The following is a 13,144-nucleotide window of genomic DNA, read 5'->3' on the forward strand; positions in this document are numbered from 1 at the left end:
TATAACCAAGCAATGTGTAATAAAGCCATATACTATTGTGTTTTAACGTACCCTCTCTATTTAGTTAATGTTACCTAATATTGTGAATAGGTGCGTGCAATAAAGGCATATACGATTAAGCTTTAGTTTACCCTGGCTATTTAGCGAATGATACCTAGGATTCCGAATAGGCAATATGTGTGTGGAAGATCTTGTGCGCCTAGTCCCATTTGTGCAAATGCAAAGTTTCCATTGTCTGTGTTTCAGTCTGCAGGGTGTTTGTGACCAAGGGAGCGTGTGCAGAGCAAAGGCTGAAACAATCTAGCATGTGTCACGTGTCTATTTGTTAAAACGTAATGTTCTGTCCATTAAAAAAAAATCTATCATACAGAATGTGTATGTTTGCAGGTGCTCTCAGATTTATGTAGAGTTGCCAGCTCAGCCGCTGGGAGTGTAGGTAAATTAAACAGATTCACATTAGTTCAAGAATGAATCCAGATTTAGAGCCAAGTGCTGCACTCAAACCAATGTTGACACCAGAGGGGGTGAGGGTTAACAATACTTTAACAAATATTAATCACAGCAGTTTCAAAACTATGTCAGTAATATAACAGCAAAAGTTATAATATTAATCATTTTACTAATAATACCAATTCTATATTGGATATAGTGCCACCTTCCGCACATTATAAGGATATTGCAAGTCACTGAGAAGTGCCATAACTATATAAAGGAACAAGGACAAAGACGGAGTTCCTTTATGAGGTTTTGGAACTTTGAAGTGACTTGAAATATCCTTATCATGTACGCCACGGGGTACTTTATCTCGTGAAATCAGGGTTGGATTGGGATTGAAAATCGGCCCGGGCACGCAAAAAAAAAAATCAGCCCACATTTGCATAATCACTCCTCAAATCACTGCTTTGGCGTAATCTTATAAAAAAAAAAATTAGGATGGGGTAAAAAAAATGCATGCGTTAAGTTTGCAGTGGTGAAACAAGTTAGGCCTCTTCAACTCAGGCCCCCTGGCACCACTCAGTAAGTGCACACATTCATGGGCCGGCCAGCGAGACAAAGGGAGTGACACCTCTTGCTAAACGGAGGTAATGAGCGCCCATCTGCCTATAGAAAGGCCACTCAGACACCTAAGGGGCCGCTGGCTGTATTCGAACAATAGAGACAGCGCCCAAATGGCCCCCCAGACTGCTAAAAAAAGAGGCCCACAGCAGCACTCGGACACCGCCCCTCGGGCATTGCCCGACTGCCCGCGTTACCAATCCGACGCTGCATGAAATACATGGTAAAACCATCATCTTGCTCACAAACCATGTAAAAACTTGGTGCATAACTCTTTCACATGAACAAGCGAATATGTTTGCAAACATAAGAATACAAATAAAACCTTTAGTGCAAAATTAAAACATCAAAAACCTGTTAGATATTTTTTGCAAACAGATATTAGAAACAGTTCAAAACATGTCAGTTTAAAAAAAAAAAAGCGGCAGTAACTCGGAATAAATAGAAACATTATGAAAGATTCTAGCCTTTATCCTACTATCTAAGGAGTGCAAAAAATAAACATATTTTCTCTGCCTGTCATTATAAGCTGGAATAGAGCAGGAGAAAGAAAAGCAATGTTCAGTTTTTCTTTGCTTTAACAGCTGCTTCAGTTATGCACCCTGACCTGACCGTCTTTCACCTCAGCTTCTGGCTCTGGCAGCAGGTATTGTAATGTAAGAACTTGACTATATTACCCTATAATAGCCAGTTCTGACTTACTTTCTTTATAATTGGCGACTGAGTGCATCACAAGTCCCCGATTATAAGAGACAGGCAAAAATACAAGGATTCAGAATCCTATGAATTATAACAACAATATCAACAAAGCAACAACTGAAATACTACCACTAATAATTAAGCATTTATATCCTGCTGATGATGACATAAACGACTGTCAAATGCCCGAACCCAATTGTAGGCTCAAGAAACAGGCGAAGTTTATAAGGGTATTAGAGTATCCCTCCCACTGGGGGTAGAAGTGTAATAAATTCAAAAGATGAGAAAGAGAACCATTGGAGTGTTGGCGCAGAAGGTCAATTTCAGCAGTTATTGGCAGAGTCACTCCTGTGTCTTCTGCTCAGAGCGGCTCCCAATGTTCCAATGTTCTCAGCAGTGTTTCAAGCACAATTCTGACAAGCCGAAGAACTGAAAATAATCATTCTTACCACATTAACTAGTATTCAATTTACCAACCACACAAGGATGGAAGGCTGAGCTGGTCCAGTGAGGTTCCTGCTTCTAATCTAAAAATCACTTCAGTGAGCCGTCTTACATTCTTTTGAATCACAGAATTTGACGAAGCCGGGATTACACCTCATATCCCCTGGTTGAGCAGATGACAAATTAGACGCTAAACTGCATCCATTCTAGAAGTGTGAATCGTGGCTGTTTGCCCTGTGTGTTTTGGAACTTGTTGGACTGATCTACTGTGTGTACCTAGGGTTGGTTTGTATATTTTAGCACAAGTGAATATGGATAAACAGTGTCTTTTTCGTATATTTTTCTCGGACTGTAAGAACGTGCAACCATGTGCCCACTGTTGTTTCTATATGTGAATCCGAAGGGACTTTAATATGTGGACACCGAACAGGGAGTATCTTTAGGGAGCATCATGACAAGGCTGGTAATTTTTTTGCTTGGAGATGGGATGATTTTGTGTGTGGTGGGATAAGTAAAAAATAGAATGAACAGCAATAAATACAAATCACTCGTGGAAGACCAGCGCGAAGTGCAAATCACCTCTCCGGAGTACCCCGCCCTGGATCTGCGCTCAATCCTCCCAGCAGTCCCTTGAATGAGAAAGAGATTAAAATACTAGCTGCTTAATCCTTCACAAAGCTTCTTAAGTCTGTCTATCGAGGTCAGTGCAGTCCCAGGCTTAGTCGAAAAATATCCCAATTTTAAAGCTCGCTCAGCCACAAGGCAGTGGCGAGAGGAGTAGTCGATCCAGGTGCTCAAGTCGCAATGGGGCTTCCATTTTCTCTCTCCCTACTTTATGGCCAGAGGTGGAGACAAGTGTGTGCTCCAGACCGAAGCGTGCACCGCATGAGATTGGACGGTGCCACTCACTATGCACTTACAGTCATTTCCATGATTGCTTCTCAGTCTCCACTGCTTACGCCTCCTCGCCTAAAGCTCTTTAAATTGTACAACAATCTTATGATAACTTTCTCTAGTGGGTTTGCTAAAGCCCTGACATTAGGAGAGACAGTGTAAGTAGGGAGGACGCATCAACATCACAACTGAGATTCAAGTTATGTTTTTCATCAAACTAACTATCTTTACTGGTCACTAGGCTCAACTATTCCAAGCCAAAAAACAAACAATTATGAAATACTAGTCTGAAAGCACTATGCTAATCAAGTGGATTTGTAGTCAGAGGCATGTTTGTTGTAAAACATTGGTTGGCTTTGTTCCTGCCATTTGGTGGCATGAGGCACTCTCGGAGAAATGATCATCTGGCCTAGGAACTGCCAGTGGCGGCTCCTCCGCTAAGGCGGAGGAGCGTCGCCTCACTGCTTTTAGCAGTGCAAAGAAGAAAAAATAAAATGACAACTACATGATGTTGTTATTTTATTTTTCGCGCTGAAGCAGTTTTTGGGGTGGGGCTTGGCTCTCAACGCAGACAGCATGGAGAGGAGAAAATATGTGCACCTAAGTGCGCATGATCACTTGGCTGGCCCTCTTGGGCTAGCAAAACCGTCATGCACACTTCGCATGTTCCCCACCAGACTGTAATGCACAGTCGGGTGGGAACATTCATAGGCTCCCACTGCCTGTCTGAGTGCCGAACCATGGCACTCAGACCAACCAGACCAATCAGAGCCCTGCATTGCAGCGCTGTGATTGACTAGGGGAGCCTGTTTGTGCTTCTAGTTCTGTCCGACCACTTGGGCAAGAGACGATGGCGGCAGTGTTAGAAGGTAAGGGTTATTTATTTTTTAACTCCCCCCCCTGCCTTACCACCATCGTTCAGTACCAGCCGCGACTGGGAACTTCACTCCATTCAAAGTTGGATATTGAATGGGGATTCCTCGGAAAGGTTGGTAAAAGTTGTACTTTTAACTCACTGTGCTTATGTATGTATGTGGAGATTTACACAGTGGGCACAAAGAAATAGAGCATTTTACAAAAGTGCGTAGAAGCAGGGGAGCTGACAGGTGGAGGCGAATTCCGAATTGGGGTCTATGCATCCATTTTGCGAAGGGTTTACCTGTAGATGAGGTGATGGCTATTACAGAGGACGTTCAGTTTCTTTCCGACTAGTGGTGAGTGAGGGAGTGGGCATAATCTAGGTGTGGAGAAACTTCTAGATTCTAAGAGCTTAGTAGCAGAGGGCTTGGTCGTCCCTTCTTCCTCTTACATTTTGTGTATCAAGTTGGATGAGGTTTCTGTAGCAAGTGTGATATGGTACAAAACACATCTTTCTTGACCTTGCTTGCCAGGAACAGTGGTGTGCTTAAGTTACTGCTTTGCAGGTGCTGCAGCAGATTTTGATTAATGAAGCACTGAAATTATGTCAAGGTGAGCAATATTCTGTCATATTTAACAAGATCAGTCCACTCGTAACGTGACGGACGTTCTTGGTGGTCTGAAGGAGGGGGTGGGAGGAGAGATGCAGCATACCCTTCAGCAGGTGTTGCCTGGGCTGAGACATACCATCACCAGGGCGTTCACAGCTGTTCTTAGGTCAGCTTTAGAGAGGCATTTCTATACATGTCCAATATATGTTCCCAGAGAAGTGAGTTTTGAAGATAGTCCAATAAGGAGTGAATTCTTGTTAGAGGTAAATGATACGCAAGCTCAGTTCTGTGTTAAGTCAACATTTTCAAACGCATATTTGGAAAGAGGAAGTATTTTACTTTAGGACATAACATATGCTCAAAAGTCACACAAGATAATCCGAGGCTGGGTCAAAGAGAAAATGGCTCTTCGCCATCATTTCCCATTACCAGGGAGACATGCTCTGCTTGATCAGTGTCCTATGAGTGACAATCATGCAGATTTTGTACCCATAAAATAGTGTACAATTTTTATGTATTTTTTTGGCCTAGCCTAGTTCATCTGCTGTAGTGGTGGCAAGGCACCAGAACTAAAGCAGCTTGAACACTGGCATTAAACACAGTCGCGGCCGGCATTAATTGTGGATGAGGGGGTGGGGAGGGTCCCGCGTGGAGGCGGTGGGGGTACATTTAATAATTAATTTGAAAAAACGTACCTGTCCGCCTGCCCAGTCCCGCGTTTTTACAGCTCCAGCTCCGGCTCATGCTCTCCTCTTCTGCCTCCAGCAGGAACAGGAAGCAGCAGCCTCCCTCCCCTCCCCTAAGCCAATCACAATGCTGCAATGGCAGCATTGTGATTGGTGGGGAAGCCACCCAGCCAGGCACCTATGGGAAGGCCATCTTCTCAATGTAGGCTGCATTGTAGCCAGCATGGAGAAAAGGCAGTGTGCGCATGACTGGTTTGGGCGGCCCCAGAGGGCAGACCAAACCAGTCATGCTCACTCAGGAATGGACACACCACTCCTCCCCCTGCCCAGCCCTGCTCGTAGAGCAGCTCCACCCACCTGCCCGCAACCAAACACTTCTGCTTTCTCACAGTGGGAGAAGCAGAAACATAAAATGGTAGTTTTACCATTTTATGTTTCCGCTTCTCGTACTGTGAGAAAGCATTGGGGTGACACTCCTCCTCCCTAGTGGAGGAGTCGCCCCTGATTAAACAAGGAGAAAACCGTGACCCATGTGAATCAACTTTGCCTCAATTTGTCTAAATGCACATGAGGCCCGTAGGAGGGATTTACGTTCTGAAGGTGGGAAATGGGAGCTGGCCCACCAATAGTCTGTAATCTTTCTTCCTAAGGAGACATTTTTTAACTAACAATGGTGTTCATAGTCTTAGAACAAGAAACAAATATCTGTTTTAATTTAAATTATTCCATGTAATTCGTGTAATTTTGCAAATGTGATGTTATGCATGTTACGCTAATGTCCCATAATCATGCCTTTAGGCCACGTTAAATAATTAAGCCACAGTTTATGGCAAAATTGTAGCAGAGGAGCTTGTGAACAACGCAAACAACCAGAATGCATATGGCTACTGTACATAGATTTTTTTTTTTTTTTAATTTTAAATCGAGAAATCCTGACAGATTGCATTTCACTTAATTACACGTAATTTTGCCTATTTTCCTGAAATTTCATGTACTTGCATGAAACCAAATTATGCAAATTTCAGGCACCCTTAGTAATTGCAGTTTAATTAATTTACACATAAACAAACCAATGGAGTGTTGCTCAAGTGAAGACAATACCAATATCAAGTTATGGAATTTCTGGATGTATGTCATGACAACGCGGGCTTTACCCCGCGCTGCCATTACGACGCATCCATTACAACGCAAGTCGTTATAACGACTTGCGCTGTAGGCGCTGGATTGTGGAATAGTTTAATTTTCTATTCCAACTCCAGCCCACGTAACAATAGGGAAGGTGTTGGAATAAAACCAGGGCCAACACCAACCTCCGTCAATCCGGCCCACGAACAGCAGGGGCGAGAGAGGAAGAAGGCCAGCCGCACCTCCATAGAACCGGAAAAGAAGCCCAGCAGGAGAAGGTGGAACAAATCTCTGCAACACCAGGCCTCACCACCTCACCCCCCCCCCGCGCCGGAGCAACCAGGAAGGGCAGCCAGCATCAGGCCCGAAACCAAGCAGGGGGACCAGGAGCACCGCCCGACGCAGCCCCCGGGCCCCCAGAACAGCTGCCATCCACAGAACCGGGGAAGAAACCCAGCAGGAGAAGGGGCGACAAACCTCGGCAGCACCAGGCATCACCTCCCTATACCCCGGAGCAACCAGGAAGGGCAGCCTGCACCACTCCATGAAGCCAGGCAGGGGGACCAGGAGCACCGCCCGGCGCAGCCCCAGGGCCCCCAGAACAGCCGCCACCGCGCGTCCACCAACAGGCCCGGACATAGGAAGACGCGCGCAGCAACCCGGAAGGAATCCCGGAGGAGCGGCGCCCCAGCCGCAAAGGGCCGGGCGCCCATCAACGCGACTCCCAGCAAGCCCGGCAGGCCAGGAGACGCGGACCAGGAAGAGGAATCCACCGAAGAATCAGGTAGGCAGCAAACACGTCCTATTCTGTCAGAGACAGAAAAAAAGAACAGATGGAATGCTGGGACCGGTACGCTATGTACTCCCAGCGGGAGGGGGAGGGTAGGTCCAGCATTCCTTCGTTCTTTTTTTCTGTCTGTGAGATGGGTTATCTCACTTAGTTATGAAGGTGTCGAGGACGGAGGGACCTGGGGGTAATAGTTTAATTTTCTATTCCGACTCCAGCCCACGTAACAGTAGGGAAGGTGTTGGAATAGAAAATAAAACTATTCCTTTACCAAGAGCGCCCTCCAGCGCAAGTCGTTGTAACGACTTGCGTTGTGATGGCAGCGTCGTAATGGCAGCGCAGTGTAAAGCCCGCGTTGTATTGGCTGTCTCCCAGAATTTCGTTCAATGCAGTAGAACTTTTATTGACTGTCGCACTGTCGTCGAATAAATTGGAAATACTACCTGCAGTACTACTTGCAAACTAAGAATTTAAAATTTCAAGTTTTACTTGACGCTTAGGTATTAAAACCTCACTGCTTTTCAAAGGGACCCCTGTGTCCCTTTTTCCTATCAAACGAGCCTGGGCCTCTTCAAAGGACATCCAAGTGTTTTCCAATCTACATGTTTGTCTGGCAGGCTCTCTTCATCCTGCATTTGGTGAACCATTCACACAAAGGTGATGCAAAATGAAGTCCTATCCCTGTACAATAAAGCACAACACATAATCCCTGCTCAACATATTCTACTCTCTATACATGCCGTCTTTATTGTAACCAGAGCACCAACCATACCTATCCAGGGGAAGTTAGCCTTAAATTAAAAGGTGAGCACTGTAGTCTGCAACTCGTAGTGCAATTTTAAAACGGCTTTCTATGGATGAGACCCCATCAGAAAGGCTCACTTCACAAGAAGGCTGAATTTCCAGAGGTTAAAACCCATTTTCTTATCCCTGACCCTTTTAAAAAAATATAAGCCTAATCTGTTTATTTTGTCTCAGTTGCCACATCATCCCGGGGCATTCTTTGGAATCTGATGCCGTGTGAGGCCCTTCATATTCCTTTATTGCAGCATCTCACTGGAGTCCACAAGAGATACCCTCCAGCACTAGCCTTGCCGGGTCATTCAAAGGTCAGGCCATGCTCCTCACTCTACTGCTTTGGTACAAAGACCTAGGCAGACTGGACACGTGTAGCCAAGAAAGGAGATATAATGCACAGACATGGAATCAGAATCAAGTCATATGATGAAGCTTTCATTTGTAAGTTTCACCTGCACAGCTCTTGCACTGTGCTTGCAAAATCTCTTGTAAGTAAAAAAAAAAGACTAATACTAAAAGAGGGCCTAGAGCCTGGCCATTACTTATCTTTACTTACCATTGGCTGGCTCCTACGTCACTTCTTTTCCTTGCTTCTCATTGGGCAGAGCTTCTTTCTTTCCCCTTTCTCTCTAGCTCTTCCATGGAGTTTGGACAAAGTACAATTTCCTCCCTGCAGCTGATGTCCTTTCAGTGCCCCCCCACGTGCACAGGTATTTTATTTTATGTTTACACTAGCACTCAATAAGAGTGCATGTGTGTGCAGTCCGTTTATTTCCCTGCCACCCTTGTTGCTTGACCCTGTTCATGTAATCCGTTCCAAGTTCCTCGTTGCTTCACCTGTCCCTCCCAATCCCTCCTGCTTCATTATTGCCTCTCCAGTCTCCAATGTCTCTTTTTTATATATCACCCCAGCTCTCCTCCCCTCTGTCTGTTGTTTCGAATTCCTCCCCCTCACCGCCTCCTGACTCATGCAATATTCAAGACTTTTTAGGTGGGGTATAAGAAAAAGTATAAAGTGCTAAGTTGTAAAACCTACTGTTATCTCCGCTGTAGAGCACAGCAATTAATGTTTACAATGTAAAAAACAAAGTCTCGCTTTTGTAGGAGCTTAATTACTTTTTTATTTTTTATTGGGTGGGTTTGTGTGCTCCAGGGAGTGGATAACCTGCCAGCGGTTCGCATTCACATGGTCACATCCAGTGCTGCCAGATTTTTTAGGCCTCCTTTAGCCCAGAGCCAACCAAAAAGCAGCCCAAATGTGTCCCAATAGTGTCACTCCAAGGAAGGAGGGGCTGGGGTGCTGTGATGCAGGTACGAGTGAGCACAGCTGGCTAGGCTGGCATACAGAGTTGTGTTCAGAGTGCTTCCTTCTGCCGAATACTTCTTTTGTCCAGGTACTTTTGACACTGGCAAAAGTGTGTGACAGCAGCATTTGGTGCAGATGAGGCACCAGTGATGACACACATGTGCAGGGTGGCTTCCTGACATATGGATAACTCTCAACTTTTTGAAGTAGCATGGTGAGTTACACAAACAATTTTGGCGGGCAGCTTCGTATTTCTTTTTTAGGTCGAGCCTGTCCCATTCCGCAGGAATGGATAGGATCGAATTCATGTCGGCAAAATCCTCTTCAAACTAAGGGGTTTCAGCCCGGCGTTTTCTTGCAGTTCACGTGAACATGCACGAGCATTCACGGCCAGGGCTTCTCCTCCCCTAGCAGCACTCCTCCCACACCAGCAACTCCCCCCTCCCACACCAGCACCTCCCCTCTCTCTCCCCGCAAACACAGCCTTGCCGTAGCAGCACTCCTCCCACACCAGCACCTCCCCCCTCCCGCACCAGCACCTCCCCTCTCTCTCCCCGCAAACACAGCCTTCCTTTCATTTCCCCTCCCCCTCCCCAGCCAGCTTCCCCCAGGCCGTGTTCCCTCAGATATGCTATTGCATATCGTTTGCTACCTCTTGTATTTTGTTGCTCTTGATACTTGCACAACTGTCACTATTGTCTCATGTAACGTAACGTTTGCTTTTGTAACATGCTCACTTGTAATTTTGGCTTCATGTATCTAAAAACGCCTCCCTCGCGCTCCTTTCTCCCTCTCTCCCGCTGCCTAGTCCTCCCACCCTCTCCCTCTCCAGCGTGCGCTCCACTCGCATCTGCCTGCTGCTCCCCCGCCCACCCCCCCCACCAGCAATTCACACACAGCAACGCCACTCACACACGCAACGCAACTCATCCACGCAACCCCACTCATCGACGCAACCCCACTCATCGATGCAACGCCACTTCCACACGCAATGCCACTCACACACGCAACGCCACTCACACACGCAATGCCACTCACACATGCAACGCCGCTCACACACGCAACGCCGCTCATGCACGCAACGCCGCTCACGCACGCAACGCCACTCACACACGCAACGCCACTCACACACGCAACGCCACTCACACACGCAACGCCACTCACACACGCAACGCCACTCACACGCAACGCCACTCACACACGCAGCTCATCCACGCAACCCCACTCATCGACGCAACGCCACTCACACACGCAACGCCACTCACACACGCAACGCCACTCACACACGCAACGCCACTCATCATATTGTGCTGCAAAACTAAATACTTATAAGGTCCCACAAGCGAGACCTATTGGCAATGCCAATGCTTGTTTACTTTACCCAATAGGTTACCTTTCACCGGTGCATTACTAAAAACAGATAGGATAAACATGATTGGATACTTTACAACTTAATATTTATTTACATGTGCTCTGTCAAGTTGCACCCTTCTCCAGTGGTGTAACATAACTTGAGGGGCCCCCCCACACTCCACACCCAGTCAGGAGCTCTCAGGTCATGGGCCCCTGGCCGTGCTGGAAGGAGCCCCCTGGAGCTGGGGCCCGCTCCACAGGGGCTGCAGGTGCCAATGCTAAGCCACTAATCTTCTCCCATTTGTGAAACTGTCTAGCAAGCTATCGTTCTCATAGCAACACTTCCTAACAACAGCACTATATGATAATGGATACTACTGTCTATGTAGGTGTATAAGGGACGGGGATTCCATGAAATCTGTGAAAATATGTATTAAATGCCTCAATTTTAAGAGTTTCACAAGGCTCATAACCGGTGCAGGCATTGGTTACACAAAGGCTCCGCCTCTAACTAACTGAGTCCCAGGCAATCTAGTCTAACATTGACACCAAGGGGCATATTTACGAGCCCCAGTGCATCGCTGTTGCACCACGCAAGTTGGTGCAAGAGTGGCACAAAAACAAAAAAGAAATTTATGAAGCTACGTGAGGCTATCTTGCTTGGGCCTGAGTGACTTCATAAATCTCAAGTAAACAGCACAACACATATTACTGCGTTCTTTTACTTTGCGCCAGGGAGGCATTCCATGGGCGTTGCGTGGGTGTTCTCACATAACTCCCATGATTTTTGACGCATTCATAGATTCACCAGAACTGGTAAACCAGGGAATGCACCAAAAGGATACGTCTCCCCAGGTGAGATGTAACGAGGAGAAATATCTTTATTTCTCCTCATTTTTTCCTCTTTCTTTCCGCAGCACACATAAAAAGAGGAAAAAGCCTCTCAGGATTGTTTTTGTGAAGGAAATTTCCCCCTTTCTGCACAAAAACAATCCTGCATGCAATGCAGGCATCCTTGCACAATAGGACAAGGGTGCCTCAAGGCGCTAGGCTGCCCATTGTTCACCAGCGCTGGGGAAACAGAAGGAATGCATTGTATTGGGACTTCTGCACTCTGCAACTTTTTGTAAATATGTCACTTAGTCCATATGTTAACTTACAGTTCTAGGTAAATGCCCAGAAAATAGCACTAAGTCTATTTTAAAGAGCACAATATATGGGTACCTGCACAAATAATTATTTTCTCAACCAAACTGGGAAAAAATGTGCCCAAAAGTGCAAGAATCTGGTAACAGTGATCATATATCTGCCTTCAATCAATCAAACATTTATAGCACACAGCAAATCACCAGTGAGGGTCTTAAGGAACTGAATATGTTGGCTGCTGCGTGGCTGGTTGTTCATTAGAACATCAAGGTCTTAAGTTGTTTCCTGAATTGCTGGAGCAATGGTGCAGTCCTGAGGTGCAGGCGAAGATTGTTCCACGCCGTGGCTGCCAGGTGTGAAAAGGGTCATCCTCCGCTGTTGGTAGGGTGGCTCCATGGGGTGCCTGCAAGGGAGAGGGAAGAATATAAAAGGTGTCTTGTTGGTTGGGGGAAGGTCAAGCGTTTGTTGATGTATGCTGGTCCTTCATTGTGCAAGACCTTGTAATCGTGGGTCAGCATCTAGAACAGACATCTCTTCTGGATCTGGAGCTAGTGTAGTTTCTTGAGGTCGAGTGTGATGTGGGTCCTTCTGGTGAGGTTGAGGATGAGTCTTGCTGCTGAGTTTTGTAATGTCTGGGGTCTCTTAAGGAGGCATGCAGTTTTTCCTATGTAGAGTGTGTTTCCTAATTCAGTCTGCTGGTGATACAGGCCTGCGTGACGGTCCTTCTGGTATTGAAGGGAGCCACCTGAAGATCTCACCGAGCATGCAAAAGGCACAGACGCAGGCAGATGAGATGTGTTGACTTCTTTCTTCAAAGACAGCTTGCTGTCCAATATGATGCCAAGGTTGCAAGCGGGGTCTGTTGGGGCAGAGAGTGGGCCAAGTTCATGGGCCACCATGCGTCGTTCCATGTTGAGTTGTTGTACCCAAAGATGAGGAATTCCATCTTGTCCGTGTTGAGTTTGAGACAATTGTCCTTCATCTGGTCAGTGATGTTCCTCATGCATCTGTGGAAGTAGGCTCTGGTGGTGGAGGAGTATTCGGACAGTCAGAGGATAAGCTGAGTGTTGTCGCCATAGGAGATGATGTTGAGCCTGTGCGTACCGATGGTGTCAGCCAGGGGAAGGTCATGTAGGTGTTGAAGAGGGTGGGGCTGAGGAACAATACTTGGGGGACTCTGCAGATGATCTTCTTGGGCTCCGAATTGAGCGTTGCAAGACGGATCCTCGGAGTTCTACTGGTGAGGAATGAGGTGATCCATTTGAGGGCATCTCCTTGGATCCCGATGTGGTGGAGTCTGTGGATCAGAATGTGCTGGGAGATTGTGTCTAACATGGCTGATAGTTCAAGGAGGATGAGAGCTGTCATTTCTCTGTGGTCC

This window comes from Lissotriton helveticus, chromosome 3_1 (genome assembly GCF_964261635.1).
Source record: "Lissotriton helveticus chromosome 3_1, aLisHel1.1, whole genome shotgun sequence".
NCBI classification, from domain to species: domain Eukaryota; kingdom Metazoa; phylum Chordata; class Amphibia; order Caudata; family Salamandridae; genus Lissotriton; species Lissotriton helveticus.